This window comes from Nicotiana tomentosiformis, chromosome 10, assembly GCF_000390325.3.
Source record: "Nicotiana tomentosiformis chromosome 10, ASM39032v3, whole genome shotgun sequence".
Taxonomy (NCBI): Eukaryota; Viridiplantae; Streptophyta; class Magnoliopsida; order Solanales; family Solanaceae; genus Nicotiana; species Nicotiana tomentosiformis.
In genome coordinates, this window is record NC_090821.1 from 32,535,264 (window position 1) to 32,549,606 (window position 14,343).

Below are 14,343 nucleotides of genomic sequence, written 5' to 3' on the forward strand. Positions count from 1 at the left end.
TCTTATTGTCCGTGAATACATCAACATGGACCCCATATAAATAATGACACCAAATCTTCAATGCAAAAACCACCGCCGCAAGTTCTAAGTCATGTGTTGGATAGTTCTTTTCATGATTCTTGAGTTGCCTAGAAGCATAAGCTATAACCTTGTCATGTTGCATTAACACACACCTAAGCCTGATTCTTGAAGCATCGCAATATACCATAAACCCATATGTACCCCCTGTCAGGGTCAACACCGGCGCTGTAGTCAATTTTGATTTCAACTCCTAGAAGCTCCTTTCACAAGCATCAGACCATTGGAACTTAACCGCTTTCTGAGTCAATTTAGTCAACGGAGAGGCAAGAGTAGAGAACCCCTCCACAAACTTCCTGTAATACCTTGTTAAGCCCAATAAACTGCGAATATCGATTGGCGTTATAGGTCTAGGCCAATTCTTCACCGCTACAATCTTTTGATGGTCAACCTTAATTCCATCTCTGGAGACAACACGACCCAAGAATGTGACAGACACGAGCCAAAATTTACATTTTGAAAATTTCGGGTACAATTAGTGCTGATGAAGAGTCTGCAAAACATCCCTGAGATAATCGGCATGGTCCTCTCGACCTCGTGAATACACAAGAATATCGGCAATGAAAATTGTCATAAAGGAATCGAGAAAAGGCTTGAAAACCCAACTCATAAGATCCATGAAAGCCACCGGGAAATTTGTTAGCCCAAAAGACATTACCAGAAATTCAAAGTGCCCATACCGGGTCCTGAAAGCTGTTTTCAGAATATCTTGCTCCTTGATCTTAAATTGGTGGTACCCGGACTGTAAATCAATTTTGGAGAAGTACCTAGCACCCTGTAACTGATCAAACAAATCATTTATTCTTGGTAATGGGTATTTATTTTTGATTATGACTTTGTTGAGCTGCGATAGTCAATACACATCCTCAATAATCCATCTTTCTTCCTCACAAAGAGAACCGGTGCGCCCCATGGTGACACATTCGGTCGAATGAAACCCTTCTCTAACAAATCGTTCAAATGTTCCTTTAGCTCCTTCAATTCTGCTGGTGCCATCCTCTAGGGTAGAATAGATATAGGCTGCGTGCCTGGCATTACATCAATCCCAAAATCAATTTTCCTGTCTGGCACAATCCCATGGAGCTCATAATGAAAGACCTCCGGAAATTCATTCACCACTAGCATAGACTCGAGTGTAGGCGCCTCAGCATCGGTGTTCGTAACCCAGGCCAAATGATAGATACACCCCTTATTAATCATCTTCGTGGCCTTAAGGTAAGAAATAAACCTACCTTTTGGCATTACATTATCCCCCTTCCACTCAACAACTGGATCATTTGGAAATTCAAACCTCACAGTCCTAGTTGGACAATCGAGCTTGGCAAAACATGAATAAAGCCAATTCATTCCCATAATTACATCAAAATCGACCATCCCCAATTCAATGAGATCAGCCACGGTGTCCCGACCACGTACAGTGACAACACAACCCCCATAAAATCGTGATGCAACAATAGACTCGCCAACCAGAGTAGATATAGAGAACAGCTCATGAAGTTATTCCGGTTCTATCCCAAATTCCATAGCAACATAAGGGGTAACATAGGACAAAGTAGAAGCGGGATCAATATGAGCATATACATCATAAGATTGGATAGTCAATATACATGTGACAATATCTAGAGAAGCCTATGCACTCTGGCAACCACTCATAGCATAGAAACGGTTGGGTCCTCCTGAACTTTGTGCACCACCCCTAGCTGCACCACGCCCTGCTGGTGCTGGAGTACCTCGAGCTAGAGGGGGTGTTGAAGATGTGGTAGCTGTAGAACTAGATGTTGCGTTGTGCCCCTGCCCGCACCCTGGCGGGATGAACAACACTCCTTCTGAATATGAACCCTCAATCCATACTCGTAACATATAGGTATTATGTGCATCTTCCCACACCTGGGGCATGGGGGCCTCCGCTGCTGCTGGAATCTCCCTCCTGATTGGCCCTGTTGGTGGAGTCCCCTGCTACCCTGATTGGGCCTGAAACAACTCCCCTACTGCTGACTGGTCCCTGTTGACGGTGCACAGGCTGAAGACTAAGCAAAAGACTGTGATGGCCCTGATGACCCTCCCCTAAAAGCTGATCTTCCCCCACAAAATTACTCCGCAAAGTTTCCCGCGGACCGGGCCTTGCTAGTACCCTCTAGCTCCATTATGTTCTTCAACTTACGGTTCTCTATAGCTTGAGCAAATGCTACCATCTTCCCATAGTTCATATCTGAGTTTAAGGCAGCTGTAGCGGCCTCATTGATAACCAAGAGACTAAGGTCCTACACAAACCGACGCACTCTAGCCTCTATAGTGGGCAACATGAGAATGGCATATTTAGAGAGACGTGCGAACTTCATGTGATACTCACATACACTCTTACTTCCTTGTTTAAGGTTCTCAAACTTTGCGGCATGAGCTTCCCTAGTCTCGGCCAGCAAGAAATGATCCATAAAAGCGTCAGCAAACTCACTCCACCTCGTTGGAGGGCTCCCCTCCTCCTGAGAGTCCTCCCACAGCTCAAACCAAGAATAGGCCACCCCTTTCAGGCGGTAGGAGGCCAACTCCACTCCCTCCGTCTCAGTAGTATGCATAACCCGGAGGGTCTTATGCATCTCATCAATAAAGTCATGTGAGTCTTCCTCGGGATTAGCATCTGTGAACACCGGAGGATCTAACTGAAGAAACTTGTTCACCCTGGAACTACTAGAATCCCCTTGTTGGGTAGAAGAAGTGGGTGCAACATTCGATCTCTGGTCTTGAGAAGCCACTATATGTGTCAACATTCCGGATAGCTCCCCTAAGATCTCCATCAGAAATATCAGAACCGGAAGCTGGGGCTGGAGGTGGAACCAGAATATCAGTTGGAGGAACCTCTGCACCCTCAGTAGGTAGAGGAACTAGTGTGGTCTGGTCAAGTGTAGTGGAATCAGGCAGTGTAGCTGTCGGGGGATTATCCTCACCCCTCGGGTATTTACCTGCATCACCAAATAAAGGGTCAACTGCTATTCCTGAGGCGGCATTGGCTCCATGACCAGTTCTTTCTCTCTTCTTAGGTGCCATGTACTGAAAGTTAAAGGAATGCACGAGTTAGAGGGGGAACAGTTTCACAATTAGTTTCATCGCACGATCCCGAATATCAAAGAATGGTATTATTCCTAAATGTCCAAGTAGCCTCCAACTTATAGATGTGGTCGACAACACACCGATAAGGAGGACTCTACTAGACAAGGCTCCGAGACATCTTAGGACACTTTAAAACATTAGGCTCTGATACCAAGTTTGTCACGCCCTATCCTCGGGAAGCACGACCGGCACTCAACCGAGTGAACCTGGTTGAGCAAGCCTGTAGATACTTTCTACCCAACTCACCCATGATTAAAAGAAGACATGATTTCATTAATTAAACAGTAGGAACTTCATATATTCAATACTAAATCGTCTCATTAGTTACATCATTTTAAAGTCCAAAAAACACACATTCTTATGATTCAAGTAAAACAAGAGATCAAAACACAACATAATCTATTTGACTTTTCTAGCACCTATATACAACCCACATAGTGTCTATGGAGCCTCTAAAAGATACAAAAGTGTGTTATGATAGTGCCGGCAACAAGGCCCCGACTATAACTCGAGACGTGATAATAATATGAGCAAAAGATACAATACGTGACCCTGGGATGAAGTGGGGCTCACCAAGTTTGTTGGGAAGAGGATGTACCTCTATCGTTGATTAACACTGCCTGCTATGGAACCACCTGCATCTATTTAAAGATGCAACGCCCCCGGCAAAAGGGACGTTAGTACTGTCGAATAGTACTAGTATGTAAAACTAAACACCATCTCAATAGAATGAATAATAATACAAGGGGGAACAGTCAAGAAATCAATAAGAGATTCAAATAATACTAAAACATCAAGTTAAGGATCACATAAGTTTTCAAGTCAATTTCCATGTTATTAGGTTGGGTGATCTTTAGTGCCGCTATACCATAATTCACAATACCACCATATTCTTACACGGAATCCGATCACGACCTGATCGGCTAAGTCGTCCCATTTGAATTATCATTTCCAGCACAATCACCACCATGTGGGCGGTATGGCCTCCGATTACGGCCCGATCAGCTAGGCCGTCACACCAAAGACATTACCTTTTTCAGTCAATCATCTCATATCATACTTCTTTCAAATCTATTAAATTCATCGGCACTTATGACCACAATTATAATACCGTTCTTGGCACTTGGCCGAATTTCATATGTTATGCTCCCCTTTTCATTTTCACACACCATTACAATTATCGACGACAAGAATCTACAATTCAAGGCTTTTAGGTACACATGAGAGTAATTAAGAGTCTTAGACATATAGGGATTTTGTTCACATATTTTGGCATGATAACCTCTCAAGCATAATTTGAAATCGTAACAATTATAACACACATAGCCACACATTGAATATTTATACTCAAAAGATAACATAGCATGAATACATGCATTCGAAACACATATTGAACATGTATCTCTCAACACAAGATTACTCGGGATAACCAATTTCATAATGATCAAATAGGGTTTTGCATAACTTACATGAACACCGTGGAATTCGATTATAAGAGAGGGGTTTAACTAACATACCTCAATTGAGCTTCCTTTAAACTCTAAATGTTCTGAAATTCTTAGCAACTTTGATCTATTTTAGATATATAACAAGTTGAACCAAAATTAGGAAGATGGTCATGATTCTAGCTCATTTGAGCATATTATCAAGCACTAGGAGTGCATTAAGGTTTCAAGGGCCTTTTATGGAGGATTCCATCATCCCCCAACCCACTCTTTACCATTTTTATCTCACAACCTTCCCACATTCTTTGATAACACATGCATGCAAGATAACAACACCCACACCCAAAAATTGTCTTTCTAATTATCCCATCTTTAGTAGATTTTTGAAATTAAGAGTTAGGGCATAGATTCTTACCTTTAGGGTGAAGATTTATTTGTTAATCCTCAACAATTGAGCAAGAATTGATGGATAATAGGTTTAAGGTTAATCCCCCACTCTACGAGCTCTTTCTCACTCTAAGAATATCAGAAATATGCTAAAAAAAGACTATGGCATGTGTTTAACAAGGTAGGGTCGGGTTTAAAAACTCCAAAAATGAAGCCTTGAGACAAAATCTGCGATCGCATATGCGACCGCAGAATGGATATGCGATCCACCTATCGGCCGCACAATTTTATGCCAAAAGAACTGGAAATATCTGTCTAGGTCTGTGGTCGTTATGCAGCTCGCAGACCTGTTATGCGGTCGTATAATGCGCCGCAGAGCCTCCCTTCACGAAAATCTCAAAGTTGGATATGCGATCAGAGTGCGTCTCGCGAAATGGTTTTGTGGTCGCATAATGGGCCGCAAAATTGACATAAAAAATGACCCAGAAGACTATCTCACTCTACGGCCATTCTGCAGCCTGCAGAGTGATTATGCGGCCGCATAATGTGCCGCAGAAATGCCTAACTCTCCCACATATTTTCCTTCAACTCCCCAGCGCATTGTTCAATCCAAAATGTCGCTCGCTGCAAAGAATTTCTACTATTATTAACCTCTACGCCTACCCCGGCATCACGGAACCCTGGTTTTTAGGAAAACTTTCGCTGGGCCTTACAGCTATCACTGGTCAATATCCTCTGCTGTAGAACCACCTGCATCCATTAAAGATGCAGCGTCCCCGGCAAAAGGGACGTTAGTACATGTCGAATAATACTAGTATGAAAACCAAACACCAATTTAAGAACTCGAAAATACAGTATGAATATGATGAATCAAGGCGACAATATAATAGCATAGATAGCCATTTAAACCAAAGCAAGCTTATAAAGAGTTGTCATTAACATTTATAGAATTCAAGATGAGATCCTCTGTAACCATTTTCACACAAAGCGGCCCCGCCGCCTCACTCCAATGTACATGGGTGGAGGTGTAAACACAATACCAAAACTCTACTCAAGCGGCCATGCCGCCTCACCCCAATGTACGTGGGTGGAGGTATAACCATAGTAGCAAAAACCTACACAAAGCGGCCATGCCGCCTCACCCCAATACATGAGTGTGGGAATGCATCAACGATACCAATACCTACACAAAGCGGCGATGCCGCCTCACCCCAATATATATAGGTGGGTGGTGGTGCAACAACGATACCAAAATCATACACAAACCGGCCTTACCGCCTCACCCCAATATATGCGGGTGGAGGTGTAACAACAATACTGAAATCATTCACAAAATGACCCTACCGTCTCACCCCAATATATACGGCTGGAGGTGTAACCCCAATCACAATCTCTACAAAATTTGGTATAATAGTTTTCCGCATAAATCACGACTTGGAATCATAACATGTGGGTACACAATCCAGAGTTTGGAACACATCCTCAATATATAATACAGTATTCATGAGAGCATTTCAAACTGAAATGAAGCATATATCTTTGTCACAGAACTTATTCGGAATACTCAACTTGTAATAAATATCTTGGAACTTACTAGGTTATTGGGGTTCCAACTCTTAAAGAAGAGTTTAGCAAACATACCTCAATTGAGCTTCCTTAAACTCTAAAATGTTCCGGAATTTTTAGCAACTTCAGTCTATTTTAGAAATATGATAAATTGAACCAAAATTAGGAAGATGATCATGGTTCTAGCTCATTTGAGCATTTTATCAAAAACTAGGTGTGCATTAACGTTTCACGGTCCTTTTATAGAGGATTCCATCATCCCACAACCCACTCTTTACCATTTTTAGCTCACAATATTCCTACACCCTTTGATAACACATGCATGCAAAATAAACGAATCCCAAACCCAAGAATTGTCTTGCTAATTACCTATTCTTAGATAAATTTTGAAATTAAGGGCTAGGGTGTAAAGTCTTACCTTCTAGGATGAAGGCCTAGTGAGTTATCCTTATTATTCTTCCAAGATTTGAGCAAGACTTGAAGAATAAATTATTGAAGAACTCTCTCCCACTCTAGGGCACTCTCTCACCCTCAAAATATCATATTTTTTCTCAAACTATGGTCCTTTGCGTATATATATATCGAAGTAGGGTCGGGTTATAAAAACCCAAAAATGAAGCCCTGGAACAGGATATACGGTAGCATATGCGACCGCAGAATTGATATGCGGTCCGCATATTGGTGCCAAAAAACAGGAAAAAATCTGCCTGGGTATGCGGTCACTATTTGGCCCGCAAACCTGTTATGCGGTCGCATAATGCGCCGCAGAACCTCCCTCCGAAAAATCTCAAAGCCGGATATGCAATCAGAGTGTAGCCCGAAAAATGGTTTTACGGTCGCATAATGGGCCGCGAAAATGACATAAAAATAGCCTAAAGACTGTCTCACCTTGCGACCATTATGCGGTCTGCAGAGTGATTCTGCTGCCGCAAAGTGGGCCGCAGAAGTGCATTTCTTTTGCCCAGATTTTTCCTTCACTTTCCAGTGCAATGTTCAACCCAAAAATGTTCACTATTATTAATGTCTACGCCTACCCCGGCATTATGGAACCCCGGTCAAGCTTGAATGAGGGTCAAGCTTCACTGTTAGCATCTTAGGTAACTCAGTTTTCATACCACACACCAGCAGCCCCAAATTTGACTAACTCCCTAAATTCCAAAAATATTTCGCCATAATTTCCCCTGTAACTAGGCCTATCCACTTGTCAGAGAGCCCTAGAAACACATACTAATAATGTATACATAATCCAACGACGTAACATAACACCAAACAATACCTTGTGTGGCCTCACAAGCAATATATGACCAAAAAGGAACATCCTTAACGTCAACTGTACACATGATACATAATTCACAGAAAGTAACTCTAAAAATTTTAATAAATTACAACTTTATAAATACATGGCTATTCAGACAAATAAGGATACTTTTTCTTCATTTCTTCCTCGGCATCCCAAGTAGCCTCTTCAACCTATTGGTTTCGCCATAGCACTTTCATGGATGCAATTTCTTTATTTATCTACTTTGGTACTTGCTGATCAATAATAGAAACTGGAATCTCTTCGTAAGCCAATTTCTCATTAACCTCAATAGACTCAACCGGAACAATGAGTGTCGTGTCTACAACTACTTTCTTCAACATAGACACGTGAAACACTAGGTGCACTAATGACATCTCAGGTGGTAGCTCAAGCTTGTACGCCACCTCACCGATCCTGTGAATGATTCTGTACGGTACGACATACCTCGTACTCAATTTCCCTTTCTTACCAAATCGCATTACACCATTCATGGGGGAAACCTTCAAGAATACCCAATTATCTTCTTTGAACTCTATATCCCTACGACGAATATCTGAATAGGACTTCTGACGACTCTGAGCAGTCTTCAACTGCTCCTTGATGATTTTAACTTTTTCCATAGCCTGATGTATGAGGTCTAGACCTATCAACTCTGCTTCCCCAATCTCAAACCATCCCAATGGGAGATCTACATCTCCTTCAATATAAAGCCTTGAATGGTGCCATCTGAATGCTAGCATGATAATTATTGTTGTAGGCAAATTCTATGAGTGGAAAATGATCATCCCAGCTACCTTTGAATTCTAGGACACAAGTGCGCAACATATCCTCGAGCGTTTGAATATTCCATTCTACTTGTCCGTCGGTCTGTGGATGGAAGGTTGTACTAAGATTCACCTGAGTACCCAAACCTTGCTGAAATTTCTTCCAAAAATTGGCCGTGAACTGAGCCCCTCGATCGGAAATAATAGAAACTAGAGTGCCATGCAGCTTGACTATTTCCTTGATATACAACTGAGCATATTATTTCGCTGTGTCGGTAGCTTTAACCGGTAAAAAGTGTGGTGATTTCATGAGTCTATCCACAATCACCAAAATTGAGTCAAACTTGCGCAGAGTGCGTGGTAATCCCACCACAAAATCAATATTATTCATTTCCCACTTCCACATTGGAATTTCTATGTTCTGTGCCAACCCACCAAGCCATTGGTGTTCGGCCTTCACTTGCTGACAATTCGAATATCTTGCCACAAAGTCTGCCACATTCCTTTTCATGTCACTCCACCAATAAACTTCCTTGAGATCATGATACAGCTTCCTAGAACGTGGGTGCAGGGAATACCAAGAAGTGTGAGCCTCAGTCATGATTCTTTCCCGGAGACCATCTATATATGGAACACATAGCCGCCCTTGGTACCTTTGTGTACCATCATCCATGCCAAGAGTAAAAGCCATAGTCTTAAGTTTATGAGTCCCCTCTTTCAATTGCACCAAAAATGGATCGTTGTATTACTTCTCTTTGACTTTCACAGCAAGCGATGATGCAGTCCTATCTCGCACAATCACCCTTCCTTCACTACAGTCTGCAAGACGAACTCCCAAACTAGTCAATCGATGAACTTCCTTGGCCAATGGCCTTCGATATGCCTCCAAGTGAGCCAAACTACCCATAGATTTTTGGCTAAGAGCATCCGCCATAACATTGGCCTTTCCCGGGTGATACATGATATCAATGCCATAATCCTTGAGTAACTCAAGCCATCTTCTCTGCCTCAGATTAAGATTCTTTTGTTTGAAATTATATTGAAGACTTTTGTGGTCCATGAATACATCCACATGGACCTCATAAAAATAATGACGCCAAATCTTTAATGCAAAAACCACCGCCACAAGTTCTAAGTCATGTGTTGGATAATTCATTTCATGATTTTTGAGTTGCCTAGAAGCATAAGCTATCACCTTGGTAAGGTCAACACCGGTGCCGTAGTCAATCTTGATTTCAGCTCCTGGAAACTCCTTTCACAAGCATCTGACCATTGGAACTTAACTGCCTTCTGAGTAAATTTAGTCAACGGAGAGGCAAGGGTAGAAAACCCCTCCACTAACTTTCTATAATATCCAGGTAAGCCTAAGAAACTGTGAATTTCTGTTGGAGTTATAGGCGTCGGCCAATTTTTCACAGTTGCAATTTTCTGAGGATCAACCTTAATTCCTTCACTAGAGACTACATGACCCAAGAATATGACAGATTCAAGCCAAAATTCACACTTCAAAAACTTTGCATATAACTTGTGCTGATGCAAGGTTTGCAGAACTATCCTGAGGTGATCGGCATGGTCCTCTCGATTGCGTGAATATACAAGGATATCGTCAATAAACACTATAAAAAAGAGTCAAGAAAAGGCTTGAAGACTCGATTCATAAGATCCATGAAAGTCGTCGAGGCATTTGTTAGCCCAAAAGACATTATCAGCAATTCAAAGTGCCCATATTGGGTCCTGAAAGCTGTTTTCGGAATATCCGGCTCCCTGATCTTCAATTGATGGTATCTGGATCTTAAATCGATCTTGGAGAAGTACCTAGCACCCTGCAATTGGTCAAACAAGTAATCTATCCTTGGCAGTGGGTACTTATTCTTGATTGTGACCTTGTTAAGCTGCCGATAGTCAATACATATTCTCAATGTTCTTTCTTACAAAAAGGACCGGTGCACCCCAAGGAGACACACTCGGCTGGATAAAACCCTTTTCTAACAAATCTCTCAATTGTTCGTTTAGCTCCTTCAATTCTGCCGGTGCCATTCTATAGGGTGGAATAGATATAGGATGCGTGTCTGGCATCACATCAATCCCAAAATCAATCCCCCTGTCTGGTGGGATCCCAGGGAGTTCATCCGAAAAGACTCCCGAAAATTCATTAACAACTGGCACGTACTCAAGTGTGGGTGCCTCAGTATCGGTGTCCGTAACCCGGACCAAATGATAAATACACCCCTTGTTGATTATTTTTGTGGCCTTAAGGTAAGAAATAAATCTACCCTTCGGTACCACGTCATCGCCTTTCCACTCAATAACTGGCTCATTTTGAAACTCAAACCTAACGGTCCTGGTTCAGCAAACAAGCTTGGCAAAACATGAATATAGTCAATCCATCCCCATTATCACATCAAAATTGACCATTCTCAATTCAATAAGATCGGCCACGGTGTCCCGATCATGCAACGTGACAACACAATACCTATAAACCCGTGCGGCCAAAATAGACTCACCAACCGGAGTAGACACAGAGAACAGCTCATGAAGTTGTTCCGGTTCTATCCCAAATTCTATTGCAACATAAGGAGTGACATATGATAAAGTGGAACCGGGATCAATAAGAGCATATACATCATGGATTGAACAGACAATATACATGTGACAACATCTGGAGAAGCCTCTGAATCCCGACGCCTCCGCATAGTATAAAATATGTTGGGTCCTCCCGAATTCTGTGCACCACCCCTAGCTGCACCACGCCCTGCGGGTGCTGGGGTGCCTCGAGCTGGAAGTGTTGTGGATGTAGTAGTTGTAGAATTAGCTGGTTGCACCGTACCTCTGCCCATGTTTTGACGGGACGAGCGGCAATCCCTCTGAATATGACCCCTCACACCGCACCCATAGCATATAGGTAGGTCCATGAAACAGGCCCCAAAGTGTATCCTTCCACACTTAGGGCATAGGAGCCCCCGCTGCTAAAACCTTCTGTCGGGGTGACCTTACTGGTGGGGTCCTCTGTTGCCCTAACTGGGTCCAGATGACTGTGCACTCATCGAAGACTGAGCGAATGATTGATTGTCCTAATGACCCTCCCCTGAATGCCGACTTACCACCACTACCACAGGAAGAACCACAAAAGTTGCTCGCAGACCGGGCCTTGTTGCTACTCTGATGCTCTATTCTATTCTTCAATTTGCGGGTCTCTGTGGCTTGAGAAAATGCCACCATCTTACCATAGTTCATATCGGAATTCAAGGCAGCTGTAGAGGCCTCATTATTAACCAAGGGGCAAAGGCCCTGTACAAACCAATGCACTCTAGCCTCCATAGTGGGCAACATGTGAATAGCTTACTTGGAGAGGCGCCCAATGGGTCGCATAATGGGCCGCCAAATTGACATCAAAAATAGCCTAGAAGACTGTCTCACTCTGCGGCTATTTTGCGGCCCGCAGAGTGATTATGCGGCTGCATAATGGGCCGCAGAAATGTCTAACTCTGCCAAATATTTTCCTTCAGCTCCCCAGCGCACTGTTCAATCCAAAATGTCAGAACCGCGGCAAGCAAGCTCGCTGCAAAGAATTTCTACTATTATTAGCCTCTACGCCTACCCCGACATCACGGAACCCCAGTTTTTAGGAAAACTTTCGCGGGGCCATACAGCTATCACTGGTCAATATCCTCCACTGTAGAACCACCTGCATCCATTTATGATGCAATGCCCCCGGCAAAAGGGACGTTATTACATGTCGAATAGTACTAGTATGAAAACCAAACACCAATTTAAGAACTCAAAAATACAGTATGAATATGATGAATCAAGGCGACAACAAAATAGCATCGATAGTAGTTTAAACCAAAGCAAGCTTATCAAGAGTTGTCATTAACATTTATAGAATTCAAGATGAGATCCTCTGTAACCATTTTCACACAAAGCGGCCCTGTCGCCTCACCTCAATGTACGCGGGTAGAGGTGTAACACAATTCCAAAACTCTACTCAAGCGGCCCCGCCGCCTCACCCCAATGTACGCGGGTGGAGGTATAACCACAATACCAAAAACCTACACAAAGCGGCCATGCCGCCTCACCCCAATATATATTGGTGGGTGGTGGTGCTACAACGAAACCAAAATCATACACAAAGCGGCCATGCTGCCTCACCCCAATATATGCGGGTGGAGGTGTAACAACAATACCGAAATCATACACAAAGAGGCCCTGCCACCTCACTCCAATATATATGGGTGGAGATGTAACACCAATCATAATCTCTACACAATTTGGTATAATAGTTTTCCACATAAATCACGACTTGGAATCATAACACGTGGGTACACAATCCAGAGTTTGGAACACATCCTCAATTTTTAATACAATATTTATGAGAGCATTTGAAACACAAATGAAATATATATCTTTGTCACAGAACTTATTCGAAATATTCAACTTGTAATAAATATCTTAGAACTTACAAGGATATTGGTGTTCCAATTCTTAAAGAAGAGTTTAGCCAACATACCTCAATTGAGCTTCCTTAAACTCTAAAATGTTCCGGAATTCTTAGCAACTTCAATGTACTTTAGAAATATGACAAATCGAACCAAAATTAGGAATATGATCATGGTTCTAGCTCATTTGAATATTTTTATCAAACACTAGGTGTGCATTAAGGTTTCAAGGTCCTTTTATGGAGGATTCCATCATTCCACAACCCACTCTTTACCATTTTTAACTCACAATCTTCCTACACCCTTTGATAACACATGCATGCAAAATAAACAACTCCCATACCCAAGAATTATCTTGCTAATTACCCATTCTTAGATAAATTTCGAAATTAAGGACTAGGGTGTAAAGTCTTACCTTCTAGGATGAAGATCTTGTGAGTTATCCTTATTAATCTTCGAAGATTTGCGCAAAACTTGAAGAATAAATTGTTGAAGAATTCTTTCCCACTCTAGGGAACTCTCTCACCCTCAAAATATCAGATTTTTGCTCAAAATATGGTCCTTTGCATAGATAAATCGAAGTAGGGTCGGGTTATAAAAACCCAAAAATAAAGCCCCGGAACAAGATTTGTGGTCTCATATGCAACCGCAGAATGGATATGCGGTCCGCATATCGGCCGCACAATTTGGTGCCAAAAAACTGGAAACAAACCTGCCTGGGTCTACGGTCACTATGCTGTCCGCAGAACCTCCCTCCGAAAAATCTCAAAGTCGGATATGCGATTAGAGTGCGGCCTGTGAAATGGTTTTGCGGTCGCATAATGGGCCGCAAAAATGACATCAAAAATGGCCCAAAAGACTGTCTTACTCTGCGACCATTATGCGGTCCGCAGATTAATTCTGCGGCTGCATAATGGGCCGCAGATGTGCAATTCTTCTGCCCAGATTTTTTCTTCACTTTCCAGTGCATTGTTCAACCCAAAAAAGTCCGAACCCGACATCACAGAACACCGGTTTTTAGGAAAAATTTTATGGGGCCCTACACGTAAAATAGATATGCGGCCCGCAAAATGGGCCGCGAAAATGATGCCAAGAACTGGGCTGGTCTGGATCGGTCTGCGACAGGTCTGCGGTACGCAGACCACTTATGCGGCAGCAGAGTGGACCGTAGAATTATTCTCCAAATATCTTCATGCCAGATCTGTGACGGATGTGCGAATCGCAAAACAACTATGTGATCGCATATGATACGGCCAACAAAG